The sequence below is a fragment of the Meriones unguiculatus genome, chromosome 1 (genome assembly GCF_030254825.1).
Source record: "Meriones unguiculatus strain TT.TT164.6M chromosome 1, Bangor_MerUng_6.1, whole genome shotgun sequence".
NCBI lineage: Eukaryota > Metazoa > Chordata > Mammalia > Rodentia > Muridae > Meriones > Meriones unguiculatus.
Window position 1 is genome coordinate 79,950,215 of NC_083349.1, and position 20,793 is coordinate 79,971,007.

Consider the following 20,793-nt stretch of genomic DNA (forward strand, 5'->3'; position numbering starts at 1 on the left):
ATTTGATGCTCATCTCATAATATACACCTACATCAAAACATCAAGTTGCATGCCTTTAAATATATGTAACTTTTATTTGTCAATTATACAGTAATAGATCTGGGGACAGAAGGACTTTTGATGCCAACAAAGGCTTTTTTTGATAAGGGGAGCCAAGTGATCTTTTCATTTGTGTAGACAATGACTTAAATATAATAAGCCACTGAATTCTTGCCCTTAGCACCCAGGTCTCTTCTTTGTTCTCATCTGCCAGAAGGTTTGCTTACCTGCCAAGAAAGTTAAGCACTCCTTCAGATAGAAAAAATAAAAACATAAAGTTTAAAATAGAAAAAACATCTAAGTGCATTTTAAAAGATTTCTATAATTTTTAATTACGTGTATGTATGTATCTCTGTGTGGGTATGTGCAGCATATGAACAACAGTGCCTGTAGAGGCCAAAGGCTTTGTACTTTCTAGAGTTGAGGTTCTAGAGTTGTGGGTTCCCTAATGTTAGTGCTGTGAACCATCCTCAGGTTGTAAAAGTGTAGTGTGTGCTTTTCAGGCCACATTTGACAAAAATCAGTCATTTGCAAATCATTTTCTATTCATGGGCCATCTCAACAGCTGAAGGCTGACTTAAACATTCCTTAGGTCCCAGTGCAGCCACACACAGCAGAACTGGCTTGTTCCAGTCCTGTTTGCTCTGGGTTGTTACTCTTCTCAGAAAGAAAGTGTTCTTCAGGGTGATTCTCCACTGACATCTGATGTTGGCTTTATGTTGAGACTTAATGCTGTCATGGCAAGACTGTCAGCCATGGTGATATTTAGTGGTTACCTTTCAGGAGAATGATGACAGGAAGAGGTCACAATGATCATGTAGGGCTTTTTACACATGGTGTTACAATGTGTTGCAGGATTTGAGTGCTGGTAACACCAGTGTGTTAGCTTGTGCAACTTTGCAGGCTGGACATTTGTGATATGTAAAAATAACCTGTGGTCATTGATGATAGAAATGTTAGGCTCATCATTATCACTCCTGGGCCCGGAACAAGAGGCCACTCACTCAGTAAATACTTGTGAATGATAAATAAATGAATGATAAACTAATCTCTTTAGAGAAAACCTTCTGTGGAATTTCATTAAATAGTACCTTTGTAGGAATATGACATAGCACAGATTCCATCCTATCACATGAGGAGAATATTTACATAAAAGTGTTAATTGAAGAGATCCCTAAGAAAGCTGTCTACAGCCCCAGGCTACATGTTCTTAGCACCTTCTGACACATACTTCTGAAGACCTCACACCTGGCCGTTATCACCACATGGGCCTCACAAGAAGCAGTATTTCTAAAGACAACTTGCTTTTCCTTTATTGTCACTGCTGTAACACCACTATGGCAAAAGAGTGCATTCAGTGAGTTGATCCCTAGAACTCATGTAAAAAACTTTATGCAGTGCCCAAATCCTAGTACTTTTGCAGTGAAATGAGAGACTGAGAATTGCTCAGTACAAAACAAAGTGGTAGAAATGAGAGACCTTGCCTCAAGACATTGTGAAAAGAGAGGGCCTTTGAACTGTGCATGTTGGTCACAGTGTAAACACAAACACACATACACACAAACTCACACTATTTTCCTTTTTAAAAAAGAAATATTTGTTTAAAATTATAATGAAAGCTCTGAGTGGTGATGCACACCTAGCTATTGGGAAGCAGATTCAGACAGATCTCTGGGTTCAAAACCAGCCCAGTATAAATAGAAAGTTCCAGACCAGCAAGTGTATGTGGTGAAACTCAAAACAAACAAACAGACAAAAACAACAAATGAAGTGCCAGGAATATTCCTTTGTAATGGAAGAGGCCTCTGGTCATCAAGTTAGTGATAGTAATAGACTGGATAGTGAGTTAACACACACACACTTTTAAAACTCAGGAATTAAAAAAAGAACATAAAGGAATTATAGGAGTAAAAAGTTACTCCATAATGCTGTCTTCTGAACTACAGTATTGCCTGTTACCAAAAAGTCTAACAAGTCCAAATTAAATGGCTTTGTATTTGTATTAAATGACACAGTATTTTTGGCGTTGAGTACTTGGGGTTTAAGCTTCCTCTAATTCATAAGTCTCAAGAAGACCACACTTTAAAAATCTTGGATGAGAAAACACCAAGACAAAAGCCAATCCTGCTCCACCACTCCCTTGCTATCTGATCTTTAGAAAGTTGCTTGACCTATCTAAACCACTGTCTCCTAATTTTAAAATGGAGTTTTTATAGGAATTGACATGAGTTGTGGCATGCGCATAGTTCCAGCACACCTGAACTTCCCTCAAAATATTGGATACAGTAATCTTTAACGTAGAAAGAATTCACCATTACACTCTGCTCCACAGCTTCCTGCTAGAGCTTCAGCAAGGAAGAGCCCTATTCTTCAGAACCACATTTCTGAGGATTAACCATCCAAAATCAGCGAAGGCAAAAGACAGGTCCGGCTCGAGACATATTTCCTCCCACAGTGCTGGGGCTATGGGTGAGGAAAAAAGAGGCAAGGGGTGAGGTAGGACAGGGACTCTTGTTAATTGCATCCTCTGTGCTGGCCAAAGCTCAAGGGCCGCCAGCCAGCTTCAGAGTACTGCGCAAAGGAAAAGAAATGACCTGCCCACCAGCCCTGTGAACCCTGGGAATTCTCGTGTTGCACCTGCTACAGAAAGACCACTTCTCAGAGATTGACTCCCTAGCTCTCTCTACTGCAAAACCGAACCCCGCTCTGTGCTGTGGCAGACGCCGGCCGAGAGTGTCCGGATCAGCAACGGCAGGAACCAGCGTGCAGCGACCCCCACCCACGCTGCCTGGAGGGCTCTGGGCGGTGCCGGGCACACACGGCGCTCACAGCGAGATGATGCTCCAGCGCCCGCAATCACTCCAGGCTCAGCCCCGGACCCTGGGGCGACGATGTTGTCAGATCCCATCCTTGAGAACCTAGGCAGGGAGGTGGCTCTTTCCAGCCTGTCCGAAACCCTCTAAGGCAGCTCAGACAAGCCCCTATCCAAAGGGGCTGTGTGTGTTGGAGGGACTGCCAAGGCCCTCACCTGGCGGTCAACAAAGCCTCCTGCAACTGTCCCCAGAGCGCCGTCCCGGCGTCTATCCTGTTTCCCTCTGATTTCCTCTGAGTCCTCGCCAGAGCTGAGAAAGCCGAGGAGGGCAGTCAGTATCGTCCCCTGATACTGATTCGCGCAGGTGTGAGCACATCTGAACAAAGCCCACGCCCAGATGTGTCCGCGGGGACACAAACGCGCGCACGCTTCTGCGCGCCCCGCGGGACTCAGGCGCTCCTCGCCGGTCGAACCTGTCTTGTGACACTTCGCGTCCTCTGTTTCCCAGCCCGGGAAGCTGTGTGCTGCCCATCTGTCCACTGGCAGAGCTCAAGGCAGGGCTTCCGGGAGGGCGTGGGACGTCCGTGTTCGGGCAGAAGTTGACCTAGGACCCAGGGAGCTGTTCGGCGCCCGCCCGCCCACCCGCCCGCGAAACCGGAGCTGTGGGGGTCGCGCCGCGTCCTCCGAGGGCGTGCGTCTCCAGCCAGCGCCCGCCACTGTGCCAAGGGCTTGTGAGGGAAAACCAAGTCGCCGATCTGCTTCGCAGCACGCAGACCCAGCCGGACTCCTACAAGAGCCGGGGCTAATCCGGGGTGCCCGCGTCCGAGTGACAGCGCGGCAGCCTCCCGCTCCTAGCTCCGCTCCAGCCGCGTCCACCCACAGGAACCGTGTGTCACCCATGCCACCGCCAGACACCCAAGGCTACTCACGTTTTCGCTTCGCGCCCACCGCCCCGCCGGGGCGCTACTGCCCAAGACCCCGAAGCTCAGCTGTCGCCGGTCCCGCTGCCCTAGTCCGCTGTCCCTGCACGGTCCCTCCCTCCCGCCCGCGCGTCTGAGGCTCGCACTGCGGCGCGCGTCCGCGGACGACCCAGGCGAAGCGCGCGTCCCCGCCGCTCCCGCCCTCCGCTCCCCGTTCCCAGCGTCGCGCTCAGGCCCCTCCCAACTCCGCGTCCCCGCGTCCCCCTCCCCCGCACTCTTCGGGCGTCGCCCGCCCCCTCCTCTCTGGGCCAACCTCCCTCCCACCCGCAGCTGTGGCCGCAGCGCGTGAGTTGGTGGCTTTGAGGGTACCAGGAACTTGAGTGTTTAGGAGGGCCAGTGACTACAGAAGATATTCCAGAAAATGAGTGTTTTAAACGCCCCTCTCCTTCATTTCCTTGTGTGGTGGATGGATCTGAATCACACATCCCTTCCCCCCTCCGTCTCTTACCTCCAACCCTCCCCTCCCACCTCTTCTTTTTACTTAAAGCATTCTGTGCCTTTGAAACACTAATTGGGATGGGGTGAGTACTGTTTTATAGTTTTATGACTGTAGTTTCCAAATACACTCGAGGAAGGGTCCCTTCAGCATTTAAGCAGACGCCATTTTCAGTAGGAATTGGGTTTCTGGAGTGGTAAAAAATAGATTCTCAGAGTGCAGAACATTACACAGGCTTTCCCCCAGTGTAACATAGGAACTTTTTCAGATGTGCAGAAGTTGAGTAAGCACACCGCAGGCTATGCAATTCAGGTTCCGGAGCCCCTCACCTCCGCCAGTGCGATGATGTCCAAGACACATAGCCAACGGGGCCTTCTCCCTTCTGAAGGCCCAGCTACAGTCAACCTGGTGTTACCCAGTTTGAATTTTTGGAGCCTCTCATCAGCCCCCAGAACAGGTGTTAGAATGGGATTCATGAGTAACACTGGATCCAGGTCATGCTCCAGCTCCTGACAGCTCCTCTGCCCTGATGTAACTTTAATTTGAACTTCAGCGTCAATCTACATGCACTCAAGTGCACAGTGTTCTCTATTTTCTCCTACTGGCTAAATCACAGGACCCCTTCATATCGCCAAACAGTAGTATGACCTATGGCTATGCTGTCTTTGCCCACACAATTTTCTCAGTTTTGTCATTCTTCTAAACTTTGGGTCTTAGTCCACCACAATTTGTCTGGGCACTTCACATCTCTTTATTCATTCCCTAAATTTTCTTCTAAAATATTTCCAAGAAAAGACAAAGACAGAGAAGCAAACGATGACACGGTACCAAGAAAAGATACAGGCTCACTTCTTTGTTGTTGTTTCCTAAACCACAGATCTTTTGGTTTGCCTAACAATCTACCCACAACTCTCCTTTTCATCCACTACGGTAAGAATTTTTCTAAGCCTTTATATGTGAGAATCGTTCTATCTAGAATTTTCCTTCCATATTTTTTTTTCAACCTGGCAAACTCTTGTTTAACCTTCAGAGCCCTGACTCATTTGTTATCTTTTTTTGGGGGGGTGACTTCTTTCTGGGGTTCCCCTGTGTCATACTGTAATAGCTCTTGATCATATGTTAATGGCTATTTGCATATCTGACCCCCTCAAAAGAGAATTCCAGTTCTTCAAGAACAATTTGTCTTTATTTTTATTTGACTTAGTTTTCCATCAACAGATATTAAGCTGCCAATTAATAAAAATGACTGACATCATTCCACCTCATTCCACCTATGTGATACTTCCTGCATTTCTTAGTTCCCTACGCTATAAATGGCTGCTGATCTTCATGGAGCATTCCTGTCCATCGTTCTCACGTCCAGCTCTGTACTCTGCTGCTGTCCCTTCACTTCAGCTACTGAGACTGGATGTCAGTAATTTCCTAACCACATTTGTTGAATCCTAAGGAAACCTGTGAGGTTAAAACTTGTGGCCACCTCCCTTCAGTTCATGATCTGTCTCTAGACAGCAGTTTGTCCACTGGGCATTGAAGCCAATGCACCTTGTGTCTCCCTTCTACAAAAATCTCATTAAGATGCCCCTTAAACAACTCCTTCAACCTCTGCTTAGAATTGCTCTCCTTTTAGACCTGGGTCCTGGTCTATGAAGTCAATATGTGACTGACAGAATGAGGTTCTAGTGAGGTCCAAGCCAGTCCTGATTCCTCTGAGACCAGTTAAAATAAGAGTTACTCAATCATCACAACTGAATATCAGGCAAGTGACAGACAGGTTCTTTGGGCACATTTCTCTTCATTTACTGTAGAACATTAACACACAGGGTTACTATGTGGTTCAATTTAAACACTGGAGTGTATACAAGACTGTTGTAAAAATATATTCCTCAGAGAAAATATAGCAGCTATCTTCATTATATCAGCCATGTCTGCTTGCAAGAGACCATCAGGCTTGCTTATGTTCACTGTTAACACTCCCACACAAAAGGAGGGAGCATGTTTGTGCTTCTCTGTGTGTGTGTGTGTGTGTGTGTGTGTGTTTGTGAGTGTGTATGGAGGGGTAGGGCATTAGACCCTTCCCTGAGATTCTAGTTATTTGTCCTGCCCTGCTTGCTTGTGGCCTTAGGAGGTACTGAGGGATATTGCAGGGGAAGCAGGGAGGTTAGCTGAATGGAACTGCATTGTGTGACTATGGGGAAGTCACTACCCATGCTGGGTAAAGACTTCAGGGTGTACTCTGGGGTCACTCATGCTTCTGTAAGCTACCCCTTATCTATGGTATGTAAATAAGAACAGTAAAACAATGCACAACTTTCCCAGGTGACCTTTAGGGGGATTGACCTTTTGGGTGGTCACTGGAACCTTCTGAGGAAAGGGGAGACATCTTTTATGTCACAATAAGGACTTACTAAGTGCTCAGCAAATTCTAGTTTAAACAGCAGTATTTGATATTTGTCAAATAAACGTGTTTCAATTGAAAAGTCAGCAAAGAAAACTTATTTGGAAGTAACGGTAAAACATTAAAACAGTAACAGTATCATAAAAGTAAATGATTTTTATATTATATAATAGTTACATTCACATAAAATTATGTAGTTTTAATTTCCAGTTTGTTGTTTCAATTACATGGCAACACTACATTGCTAGAAATTATTTTCCTGGAAGACAAATAAACCAGAAGGAGATCTGGAAAGACTCACCCCAAGAAGCCTGAATGAAGGGAGCAAGGGAAAAAGAGATAGAATAATGATTTGAAAAGGTATTAGGAAGACCTAATGAGGGAGCATAAGGATTCTCTGAAGCAGTCAGCATGACTCCCTGGCTGGCACACCACACACAGTGAAGTGACTGCATATTGCTAGGGATATCACTCAGTTATTCTTCCTCTCCCAAAGCCTATGCTCTGTCCATCCTGTATCACAAGGCTCCCTTCAAACAGATGAGGACTGGGAACAGGGAAAGTCGCTTGACCTCATTCCTCAGTAACAATAGAACTTCAGAGGAGCTCACTGCTGTTATGAGTACTTCCCATTTATTAAAGCACTTCATCTGATGGAGAGTCCATAAGTGTATATTATTATCATCTTCCATTCAGAAAATGAAACAAGTGAGGTTAAGTGTATTTTGAAAGGAAAGGAGGTTACACAGCTGACAGTAGAGATGGGCTTCAAATTTTATCTCCAAACCCATAGTCTTAACCACTGTGCCATGCTGCCTGTCAATGATAGCAAGCAAAAACTGTTTCCTTCCATGGGAGTAGCACCTCCCACGGGAGACGCATGGAGCCCTGGAGTGCTACCTGGAGTGAACAAACTTTAGACTTTTTCCTTCCCTTTTTTTTTTCAGTTGTTTTCCTAGAATACTTCCCCTTCCCTTACTCTTTTTGCTTCCTTTGCCTTATTTTCTCCTCCAAGTTTTCTAATCCATATCCATATTTCAGGCCACCTGAGAGACTGCCCTACAACTGGAGCTCAAGTTTTCTAAACCCAATTATGTGTCCAACAAGAGCAGTAATGACCAGTGTGCCCACCAGCAAATGAATTCCCCTCTCCACCTCCCCAAACCTCTGAAATGAGCATTTTAGACTAGATGAGCACAGAAATTTGTTTTTAGATGGTTATTCTGTTTGTTTGTTTTTGTAAAGCAGAACATTTCTTTTGCCAGCATCTACCCTCTAGAAAAATTCAAATGAAAGGTTGGTGAACTCCAGGTCAAAAAGATAAGAACACTTTTTTTTTTCAGTTCTTATATCACTAAGTAGTCTGCTACAAGAGCGGCATTTACCTGTGTCACCATTATCTTCAGATTGTGACAGAGATATGTGGATATACTAATTTTAAAATGCTATCTATTTGAAAGGACGTTAAAACCCAATAATGTCAAAATTAGTTGTTATGATGGGTAACTCAGCTTATAATGTGATTTTTATTCATTGTCAGTGTGCAGTCCCTCCCCACACTGACTGTTATGTCAATCACTGTAACAAATATTAAGAACCATACAAAACTACAACGGTGACTGCAGCAAATGCCTAAGATAATGAACTCACAGAATGTTTATATTGCTCAATTTCTAAGGCAATAGCCCATGGCCAGTTGGTCCCATTGTTTTTGGTATGGCAGCATATCATTGCATGATACTATGTTGTGGCAAACCTGTTCACCATAAGCCAGGAAGAAAAACATAGGAGAAGATGGGTACACAATTTCCTTCAAGGACACACACCTAATGAGCTCAAGCCCTCCTGCTAGGCTCCATTCTCCCAAGTCTTCCCACCTCCCAACAGCACCAAGCTGAGCACTGAAGCTTTGACACAGGGGTTTGGGAAAAGTTCAGGGCAAAGAGGCAAGTGCAGTCTAGTATCAGTGGTGTGCTTTTAATGAACAAAAATTGTCAGAGCAGTGGACTGACACTCCTGACTTTAGGTTTCAAAAGTGTCCTGATTTCTTATTTCTTTGCTCTCTTGAGCTGAGAGACACCAGTTGCCTCATAAGAAGACAGATGCCCTATGAAGACAGATGCCCTTCTTAAGGGAAGCCTCCGGCTAACTGAAGAACTGAGGTCATTGCTCTAAAAGCCAGACTGCCGTTTAATTCTGTTTTAGTCAGAACAGTGAATCCAGTTGTTTCAGTCAAACCCTGAGATGACTCTGGTCCAGGCCTACTCCCTGGTTGCAACCTCACAGGAAGTCTGGAGCCAGAGAACTCAGCAATGCTTGGTTCTGGATTCACAGACACTGGCTAAGAAAAAAAAATGTTGCTACTGTCAAGCTGCTAAAGCATCACAGAGATGTTTCAGAGCATTTCACTGTTGCTATTTTTGGGAAATGATCAACTGTGATTGTCAAAATGTACAAAATGCTGCCAGATGAATAAACAATTGTGGGACAGATTAAGTACCCATGTGACAACAGTACCTACCTCCACACCTAGTCACACTTAGCTCTCACAGACAAGACAAGCAATCTTCAGTGCCCCACCCAAATATACCTTTCTCCTTTGGGCTGCCAGCCATGGTCTCAGCTGGCCCACCTCTTAAGAGATTCATCATGGGTGTTGATTACTCACTGTGGATGATGGGATGTACAGCTGAATGTTCATATGTAACTAATAATCGGAGGCAATGTATATCACATGACCAGTGAGTGGTAGAAAGTTTCCATGAATGTACAACACCAGTTGTTCCCTCATACATCTCCTTGCCATCTGCTACCCAACCACAGACTTCTGTGGGCTAGCCTGACGCCATGTGGGTACATGTCAGATGATGCCAGAAATTTGAAACCCATTTTTTGCCTGCTGCTTAGAAACACAGTGTCCTGTCATCTATCCGAAGGAGGTGATATGCAAGCAAGTGGAAGAAAGTGTGACCCCTATGTGAATTCTTAAGGAGCTGTGCATTACCATCAGCTTCATTTTGGTTGAATACCCTCCTCCACCAGGCCCAGGGAACAGAGTTGGAAGAAGGACATTTTCAAAAGTAATAACCGTACTCCTAACAGCCAATGCTTCCATCTGTTCCCAAGGTTTCTGTCTACAGAAATGTACAGCAGTTCAACTGACTAGATTTAAGGCTAGCCAAGGTCAGTGAGCATCCAGCCATTTTCACATAGGGTCTACTAGAACAAGAAATTGCTTCTCAGGGCTAACAGACATGCTGAAAGCCACTCTTGATGTGCACCCCTCATTGCTGGCTTAAGGGGAACGGATAGCAGGTAAAGTGAAGATGAATTCACCCTGGAGGAAAGAAAATATTCCTATATACAACACTGAAGTCTAAATGAATGAGTAATTCAGTAGATTTCTAATTTCTGTTTTGCCGCATTTTAAGAAGGGGTCTTAGGTTAATATGCATTGATATGTTTCTGTTTATACTTTCTTTTAAGCCTTGATTTAAACTTTAACTCAAGCTGTTTTAATACACAACATAAAACTTTTAGCATCTTACCCATTTTCAGTGCACAGTTCAACAGTGTCATGTTGAGTGACCATTACTGCCATCTGTCTCCAGAACTCTTTCATCTTAGAAAACTACAGCTTTATAGCTATTAAACATCTCCCCATTGTCCTCTCCCTCCAGGCTCCAGTAACCACTACTGCCCTTGATGTGTCTATGAATCTGACTGCTGTAAATGTTTCAAACAATATTTTTTGTGACTAGCCTTATGTACTAAAGGTTTATCCAGTGTGTAGCATGCATCAAATTTTCCTTCTTTATGGCTGAATAATACTCTACTATATACAAAAATCACATTTTGTTTACTTGTTCATCTGTTGATGGACACTTGGTTTCATCTACCTCTTGACATTCATAACATTATGTCAAGCATTAAATATGTAAATATCTCTGAAAGCTCGTTTTAAATTCTTTTAGTTGCATACACAGAAGTGACATTTGCCAGTCATACAATATTCAAAATTTTCAGAGTATGTGTATTATTTTCCACAGCGGATGCAATGCTTTACATTTATCCTAGCTGTGCTCAAGGATTATACATTTCCATATCCTTAACAATGTCTTTATATTTTTTAAACATTTTTGTACATGTATACAACATGGAGCTTGTGGTTGTCAGTTTAACACAAATATAGGGCATATTTTGGTCAGATTCACAACCCATTACTTTCTCGTCTCTCCCATCTCTTGCTTAACCTTTTCTTTCCTACTAGCCTCCCTCTGCTTCCATGTCCTTTTGTGACCTACTGGGTTTAATTAGGGTGGCTTGTATAAGCACAGGTGGGAAACTTGTTTATTGGAGTTTGAGCAACCACTGAGGAAAATGACTCCCTTTAAAGAAGGGTGGGGTCAAGTGAGTCACTTCCCCATCTCTGATGGAATGTTGATGGGCCAAATCTTGTGCCAGTCTAGTACACTGTACAGCTCTGTGTTGACTGCAATGGCCACATCCTGCCTAGAGGTCAGCATTTTTAAGCACTCCTTCCCATTCTCCAGCTCTTCGATTGTTTTATGCCCTCTCTTCCAAGATGTTTCCTGACCTTTGAAAGTGGTGATGTAGATGTTCTTGTTAGGACTGAGCACTCAACAGTCACTTATTCTTGGTCTTTGACTAGTTATGAGTCTCTATTAACCACTGCCCACTACAAAATACAACAGTGTTCTATGGATATAAACCTAAGTATTTAGAAGGCATTTGATAGCATGTCCATTTATCAAAATAGCTGAAGAAAATTACTCACTATGGCCTGTGACTCCTTAGTCATCCATGAGGGTTTGACCAGATTTATAGTACCAAGCATGAATCCCTTCTAAGAAGCAAGACTCAACTCCATCAGAACGCAGTTTGTTGTCCCCATAACAATCATGCTATTTTTGAAAAAGTGGGTATTTATTGCCTGGTAAGTCCACTGCTGGGTATGACCACTGGTGACTTTTCTCCTACAGTGGTTTGCATAGCATCTCCTGATTCTGTGAATATTATCCAGCAAGAAAACTTCCAATTCACTTCCAGTTTAATTTGTGTACTGCTCTCAATGAGGTCCTATTACCTAGTTCTGGGGGACAACCAAGAAAAATGGAAATGTCCTAAATTGTTTTGAGGATCTCTGGGACCATATGACCATACTTCATTATGGAATTATCTTCTACATGCTGCTGGGGATTTTTTTTTTTTATTATTAACCATCGCTTTTGGGAGCAGCATTATCCAATTCTGTAGAGTGCCCCCATTCAAACACTATTATTTATTCATTTATTTATAAATTATATTTTTAGAGAATAGGCATCTTAATGAGTGTACTGTGTTCCAGTATTTTACTGTGTAGAATATCCAGGGGATCAAGCAAGCGTAGTAGTGCTTTTGAAGACCCTGTTCTGGCTCCCACCTCTTGGGCATATTCCACATCTCTTTTAGACCATACCTGAGTTCCTAGGATTGAAGAATTACACCAGGGTCCTCAAAATTTTTTTCACGTGTCCAGCAATGGCAGTTCTGCTAGTGTGCACAACTGGAACCTGGTGCAGGAGAATGGCAATGTCTGCAAAGGTGGGGACTGACATTGGGCACCTCTCTGGAAACAAGCATTCTATCACAGAATTCCAAAGTATTGAAGAATTCTAAACACAAACCTTGACCTTGACTCCAAGTCTTTAATTTTGAATGTCTAGACATATGGGTCTCCAGTTGTCATCAAGCTCCCATTTATTAGGGAAGTGAACCTTTTTTTTTTTTGTAAATATTACAGGTACACTCAGATGCACTATCAAGATTACTTTTGAATATAAGTAATTTTAGATTAGTAATGATTTGTACATAAATGTATCAAGCCCTAATTGTTTTTTTTCCATGTATAGGCAACAAGATGGGAGGCAAGATTAATTGGAACAAAAATTTTTCTTGAAAATGACGAATGCTATCTTAATTTTTAGCTAAGAATGTTGAAATTTTTAAGCCCAGTAGCTACATGTCTCAACATTTACCACTTTTGATATAGTTTAAATAGCAATATCTTAAATAGCATCACAGCATATAAAAACATTGAGTACTTGAACTAATAAAAATTAATTTTTAGTGAATATCAACTTATTGTAGACTAGGCTGGCCTCAAACTCACAGAGAACCACCTGCCTCAGCCTCCTGAGTGCTGGACTTAAAGGCATGTGCCACCATGCCTGGCTGAGAATGTATTTTTATATTATACAAAGTATAAAATACTTAACTAAAATTTTTTCTATCATCAAAATTTAAATATTGATGGATAGTTGTCTGTTATGCTAATTAAAATACTGTGTATAGAACTTATTACAGTTAGTGTCCATAATTGGAATATTACTACAGAAAAATGTTCAACAGGTGGGTATGTAGAATGTGGGTGCTGAGGAAGCTCAGAGAGGTTAATAAAATTGCTTAGGGTCATACAGAAAGAAGTTTCAGTTGAGATTTAAATCAGACATATTTGTCCCATCACTCCATTAATAGCCAATGAGTTTATTGAGTCACAATGAGTTATTGTGTCAGATTAATTTAGGAGAATAGCAGTAAAAGGTAAGAGAGGAAGAAATCCCACTCTCAAGGATCTTTTAGCTTTGTTACAGATGAGGGACAGGATTTTGTGATTCACATGAATGATATGAATACTTTCTTTCTAGTTCTGTGATTAACATCTTTGGGATCTGAATCTGCAGGTTGCTTGTGGTAGCACGGCCAGTGCCACACTGTTAATTTTGCCAAACCATGAGTAGGAGTCTCTTTTCTAGTACCTGTGATCTCATTCTTCAGTGACTTATATTGTAGCACCCATTTGGTTTATTATAGAAATGTAATTTAAAAAATCTATTGTGATTTTTTTTCCTGATTCCTTTCTTGGCAACTTCAGTAGTGGAATATTGGAAAGCGCTTGGGTTTGCTGTATAGATTTAAAAAAAAAAAAATCTTGTTCTTTTCTGAAAACGTTTATCAGACCTAAGTCTTCTGATTAAGCCTACGGGGTCTTTTAAATATGCAAGCACATCATCTGAAAATGGGAATAATTTGAATTCTCTCTCCTGTTTTTATTCATTTTCCTACTTTTGTTTTATTACTCTAAAAATTAACCAAGAGTAGAAAGAGTATGCATGTGTATTGTTCCAGATGTTGGAGAAATTGCTTTCTATTTTTCCCATTTAACGAGTTCTATAGGTTTGCTCTATATCCTTTATTGTGTTAAGTATGTCTTTCCTATGTCTTGTTTCTTCAGGGATTTTATTGTGAAGGGATGTTGAACTTTATCAAAGGCCATTTTTTCATCTATAAACATTCAAATGATGTCTGTTGCTAATTTACGCACCGTATTCCATTTATTGATCTGACAGAGCCCTTCATGTGAATATAAAAATTCATCACTTCCCAGGTGCTATGACCAGACACTTTAGATACAAAACTGGAAAATTATACATTTATAAGGCCTTATTCTATCCCTTTGTTTTGTTTTGTTTTTCAAGATGTGGCTTCTTAGTGTAGCCCTGGCTATCCTAGAACTGTGAAGACCAGGCTAGCTTCAAACTCAAGAGATCACACCTGCCTCTGCCTCCCCAGTGCTGAGATTAAAGGCTTGCACCATCACACCTGTCTCTGTGTATTTTTACAATGTAAAATAGATCGCACACTGCATTATTTTTTATCCTAGAACTTCAACAGACAAGTTAATAACAGATGACAAGAACTATCATTTAGATAATAAAAAAAATCCATTTTACAAAAAATAAAAGCAAGTTCCACAGAAATATATTTTTTCCACTGGTGAGATGACTTAGTGGATAAAGATGCCTGTTGCCAAACTGATAAATATTGAGTTCTCTGAAACCCATATGATGGAAAGAACAAACTTCAGCAAGTTGCACCCACACACACAACACAAATGTATAAATGTAAAAAATAAAACAAAAATGTGCAAGTACCACTACAATCAATACTTATTAATTGTATCCATTCCTCATCCAGCTTCTTTCTAGGCCTGAGCTGGGAGACCCATTTGGCCTTATTTAGTGCTGTATTTTGCAAAAGTTTTTGTGGAATAACTGCTGGCCTTGTGCCAAACAGTAATTAGAATGACATGAGAAAGCATGCCTGAAGATGTTTTAAAAGGGTTTTTTCTTTTTTTAAAGGAGTAGATACTGCTCACAAAGGGAACAAACCTCAGCCTTCAAACAAAGAAACCTTTTGTTCTGTGCCCAAGGGGCTCTGAGTTTCTGTTGCAATATAAGACACGCAAAGGTGTAAAGGATGTTTTCCTCAGGCACCAGGTGAAAGGACATGACAGGACTGTAATCTTTGCACTTTCTAGAAAGGGAAAGGATTCCAGGCATGTTCCAGTACAGGGAACAAGTTTCACTTTTAGAAATGCTACTTTAAAAAAATGTTTTCATTGGTCTAGCTTTCCATATGGTGCAAGGCAGATGATAGGGTTTAGTCCAACTTAAGGAAATGATGAAAGGCCAGAACACATGTAGCAGTGTTGAAAAACTGTGACATACCTGCAAACAGCCTGTGGCAAGCTGAACTGGAAACGTGTATAAAAATCACTGTTTTAAATACTGCTTACTAAGAATTTCACTTTTGGTGACCCAGGCTCAGAAAAATGTATACAACATTCTCTCTCATTAGCAGATCTTCACTTCCAACTTTTAGCTATGTGTATTTATGTCCTTGAGCCTAGGATACTAGAAGGGAGTCTATGAGAAGGGAAATATTTTTTTTATGCCTAGCACTGTGGTTTTATTAATTATACTTTATTCACTTTGTAACCCCCCCCCTCGTAGCTCCCTCCCTCCTCCCCTTCCAATCCCAACTTCTCTGCCCCTTCTCCACACATGCCCCTCCCCAAGTACACTGATAGGGGAGGTCTTTTCCTTCCTTCTGGTCCTAGTCTATCAGGTCTCATCAGGAGTGGCTGCATTGTCTACCTCTGTGGCATGATAAGGCTGCTCCCCCCTCAGGGGGAGGTGATCCAAGAGCAGGCCAATCAGTTCATGTCAAAGACAATCCCTGTTCCCATTACTATGGAACCCACTTGGACACTGAACTGCCATGGGCTACATCTGTGCAGGGGTTCCAGATGAGAAATAAGATTCTTGAGCAGTACTGTGTGTAGTAGAAAGTGACCTATTGAGCAATAAAGAAGCAAATACAAGTTTAGGTCCATGTTTTAAAATAAAAATAATCAATTTTCTATATTCTTTCATAACATTTCTAAGTTTGTCTTTTTTGAATGTCCAGATTTCTTCCCAAGCAATCTTCTGATTGTGAAAATTAGTCAAAAGTTTAGAGATGATTATTTTCATATGCAGTCAGATACAGCAATTTTCCACATGCTATCATGGAATGCTGTTCTAAAAACCAGGATATTACATTTTCTGTGCAAAAAAAAAAAAATTTAAAGGGAATGCTGTTGTCAATCTATCCTACCTAAACTTCACTAGAACACTTGAAATATGTGATCTGTCATTATAGTCTATCCATAGATAAAACCAGACTAACACAAGTCTAACATTCCACTGCTTCTGCAGTTTTGAGTGTTAAGCAGTAGGTATTTTCCACATAAGCATGGCAATGGACATGTAGGGTATGTTTAGATATGTGTGGATTAAGTGTATTCTGATATCAAATATGGTCATTCAAAACCAGCAAAATAACTGCATCTGTGATGTAGAAGAATGTGGCTTCAATGACTGAGAAGAGAACAAGCAAGTTAGTCCTAAATGACTCAATTCTACCAGCATTAGAGAAGAAGAAAAAAAGCATGTTAAGACTAATCTGAAAAATAGAGAGGAGTGTCAACTGCATTGGTTTTTAACTTGAGAGATTATTAAGAATTCCTTAGAGTAGTCATATGTTACCATCAACACAAAAACAAAATAATTGTTACCCTAGAATACTTCCCCCCCCCCCCAGGAATGACTCAATTATACAACAGAGAAAGATAAAGCCCTTGCTTAGCAAGGTATTACAGATGAAAACCAAAGCAATATATCGTGACATAGAATATTTCTTAATATTCTAGTTTGTCAAGATATGGCTTTCTTTCCCTCCCTCATTTCCCTCCTTATGTAGCTAGGACTATGTCTGAACAAATAAAGCAGTTAATGTGATATAATTGGTATGAGATGATATACCCGTGTTTTCTCAGATAACTGGATGAACTTTTGGATTGTTGTCACTTTGTCTTTCACAAAGCAGTAGTATAGGCTATTAAAAAAAAAAAAGAGTATTGTTCTATTATGTGGCCCTGGCTATCCTGAAACTATGCAGACCAGAATGGCCTAGGACTCAAAAGATCTGCCTTCCTTTGCCTCCTGAGTGCCAGGATTAGAAGCATTTGCTGTATCTGGCAAAGATTTTATTTGTGTGCGTATATGTATGCACACTTATGAATGAAGGTTCCTGAAGAGGCCAGAGGTGTGGGATCTCCCTGGAGGAGTAGTCACCAGTGGTTGTAAGCCTCCTAATGTAGGTGCTAAGAAGTGAACTTAGATTTTCTGGAAGAACAGTATGTGCTCCTAACTGTTGAAACCATCTCTCCAGCCTTTGTTAATATTTTTTCATCTATGAAAGAGATCTATTTTTACTTTGATCATTGAAAATTGCATCAATGAATCAGGAATTTAAATGCACAAATATTAATAGTAGTATCTGAAAAAATATGACAACATTTTTAATTCTAGGTACAGTATTTCATTTTGGAAAGATTATTATAGACAAGCTCATATTAGGGATTTAATGTCCCAATGACCTTGAGAAAACAGTCAAAAACTACTTTCTATTATTTTCATTTCAGTGATACTACACAGATCAAGAATAGTGATGATACTTATAAGGTTCTTGTGAAGACTTTTAAATGTCAGACCATCAACCATTTTGACCATCTAACCTGTTCATATTATAGCAGACTGTACTCTTTAAAATGTATTCTGCAATCTGCATTACTGACTTGCCTTGCTGCTACAAAATCTCTGAAAAAGATAAATTAAGGAAGAGTTTATTTTGGCTTATAATCTGAATGCATTTCCTATCACTGTCCAGAAGGGCACTGGGACAGGTGCATGAAGCAGCTCATCACTGCATCTGCAGCTAGAGAGCAGTAGTGAGCACTAGTGTTCAGTTTCTTTTCTTTCACCATCCAAGTAATGGTGCTACCACACTTGCAGGTTTTCCCATCTCAAGTAACCCAGTCTAGCTATTCTGTCACAGATATGCTCAAAGAATTACCTCCCAAGTTATTCTAGACTCTGTCAAGTTAATATCAACTGTCAGACCTCATAGCATGTAGTGTCTAAAAGCAAAGAACGAGGTAAAATGCAGCTTTTTAGGAAAGTCAACATCACAGTAAATAGTTTCTTCCCCTTCCGCCCCCACCATGGCAGAGCCTTGCATAGCCCAGATTGGCTTTAAACTATGCAGCCCAAGCTAGCCTTGAAAAGTCCCAATAATCCTGGCTCTGCTTTTCAACTGTTGTAATTACAGGTTTACACCATCACACCTGGATTATTTTATTGTTGCCTTTATCCACTGGGCCATCTCATTGGGCCAATATATTTTTAACAAACTGATTAACCAAACTCTTAACATATATGTGGGGTATGATAAATTTGAAACTACTCACACCAGTTAGATAAAGGATATAGTGAACAAAGCAATCAGTGTGACTTCTGGAAAACATTTATCAAACTGGTGAACCAACACATTCAAGCACTCTAGCCCAGGGGCATCTGTAGTTTAGGAATCCTTTTTGAATAGTGGGTAGCTCCTGCCAGGAACAGAACAAACTGTTTTTTGATGTGCTTCCTATTTCCTTGTCATGAAAGAATACCTGCCATAGATTTGCTTCAAAAAAGTCAAATTAAGTGAATAGTTCTGTTGTATTTTAACTTGGCAAGAAATAATAACAAGAAAGAACACAGAGTAATAAATGTGAGAAGAATTTGTTGGGATGGAACCAAAATGGAAATTTCCACATGGTTTATGTATCCTATACTCCATCAAGGACAGCTTCAATTTCCTATAGAAGAAATTCATTACAGCATCTGTAGATAGGCAGCTCCTTCAGAAAGGTCGCAGTGTTGGCGTAATAGGTAAGAAAGCTCAGGCATTCTCTCCTCTGGCCCCTCTCCATGGACTTGCAAGTCCTTTTAGAGGTGCAAACCATCACTAGTAGAACACCACTACATGGAACCATGGAGCCCAGGATGCTAAAGGAAGACAAAAGATACATTCACAAAACTGAACACTGACACAACTTACTTTAGCAAAAAGCTCTGAGGTCATATAGACTGAGGTGACAGGATCTGAAGTAAGTACATTTCCTCACAGACTAAACCCAACATCATAAAGATCAGTTCCATAAGCTGGATCTGATGTTATTATACCACATTCCAGGAAAGTACATTCTAGTTAAGAAGACACTGCTTTGCTGAAAGTGTGCAGTGGTCCTAGTTCTACCTTTCTGAGCCCTGGTACCCTGAACAGCTTTTTCTAAGAATACTAATCTCAGACTTCTTCACATGTAAGCCTACTTAGCCCCTTTCCTGGTACTCTCTAAGCATGCACATATTTGGTATGCTCTTAGTCAAACTACTGCCAACTGATGCTTGCAGGGTATTTCCTATAGAATACTCTCCTTCCTTCCTCATGCCTTCTCTCCCCTTTCTTTTCCTCTCCTAAATTAAAAAAACAAAACAACAACAACAAAAAAAAAAAACCCTTTTCACTTGGACTTGTGTGTGGCTTGTCTTAACACAAATGTGGAGGCCAGGAGACAACTGATGGGAGTTGGTACTCTCCTTTCAGCATGTGGGTCCCAGGGACCAAAAGGCTTGGCACCAAGCTGAATCATACTACAGGCCACCACATTTCCTTTTTGAGGTATTTTTAGTCTATATAGTCCAGGCTGATCTAGAATTCACTATGTAAACCAGCTTAACTCAGAGTAGTTGTGGATCCCAGGCTAGCATTGAGCTCTTGATCATACTGTTGCAGCTTTTCTAGTGCTTTGATTATAGGGGTGCACCACCAGGCCCTGCAAATTAGAACTATTTCTAGTGCACAGGGACTTAGCCCAAATTTGGGGCCTCAAAGTTTAGGAGTCCTAGCTACTTTAACAATTACAAGCTGTTACAAAAGGTGGATGAGTCCCGTATCCTCTCAGAATGCATTCATGCTTTTTGTGACTTCTTTTTCCACTCAAAAAATTCTTATGGATCAAAGGGTATGGGAGGAGTCAAGTACATAGTGTTAATTATAACCTAGGTGCCCCACCCCTTCAGCCTCTAGTGACAACTCTGAGTTGCAATGCTTAAGAATGCTTATTCTTATAACTAATAATAACTTATTCTTAATACAAAGAATTTACTGCTTCTTTGAAATTTTTTTAATCAATGTAGAACTCTCTCTCTTTTACAGACTGCATTAGAATTGCTTTTGGGCACAGAGAGCACTGCCTTCATTTCAAAATGAAGGTTATCCCAGGGAATTACTTTGGGTAATCAGTATCAAATACCAATGGAGACAAAGATCAAGCAAAGACTTTCATACCAACAAATGGCTATACTTTGAGAGGATGAAAGATCGTATGTGGCACCCAAGATATGTGGTTGAAGAAACTGTGGCCAAATGAACTTAGGCTGCAAACATGAGCTACTCCAGACAAGAGAATCTCATAAGGTACACACAGCTGCACTCCAGAATATACAGATCTCCATAAGCTTCTATTTTTCTTTCAATATTAAGTAAGTCTAGTTGCAAAAGAGTTTATTTGTACTTATGGTCTAAAAAGGACCTAGTTAAATTATCTTTTAAAATAACTGGAAGCTTATTTATCTTGCTCTTAAAAAATAAATGAGAAGTCACAAAATTTGACAATTAGCTTTCCTCCTTTTACAAGTCAAAGAGATGACTCTCACAAACTGTCCAGCATCCTTAGTCCTGGACAGAGGCTGACTATGCAGCAGACGCAGGCTAGCATCACTCAGTCACTGCACAGCTCGCCCCCATTTCACTTGCGTGAACCAGCACTGCCAACACCGACAACACAGGTATAAGT

General features: G+C 41.2%; 1 protein-coding gene across 37 annotated transcripts in view; it reads right to left on the bottom strand.

Annotated features, from left to right (window-relative positions):
• The window catches only part of Nrcam (neuronal cell adhesion molecule), a 509,489-nt gene that overhangs the window by 412,931 nt on the left and 75,765 nt on the right, over nt 1-20,793 (bottom strand). For 35 of the 37 annotated variants that reach the window (XR_009594569.1, XM_060392024.1, XM_060392120.1 and 32 more), the window contains exon 1: nt 3,781-3,930. The exons of the other annotated variants lie outside the window; for them this stretch is intronic. The gene's annotated coding sequence lies outside the window, so the exon portion shown is untranslated. Of the gene's footprint in view, nt 1-3,780; nt 3,931-20,793 lie in introns of those variants that run through there. 37 annotated transcript variants of the gene reach the window in all.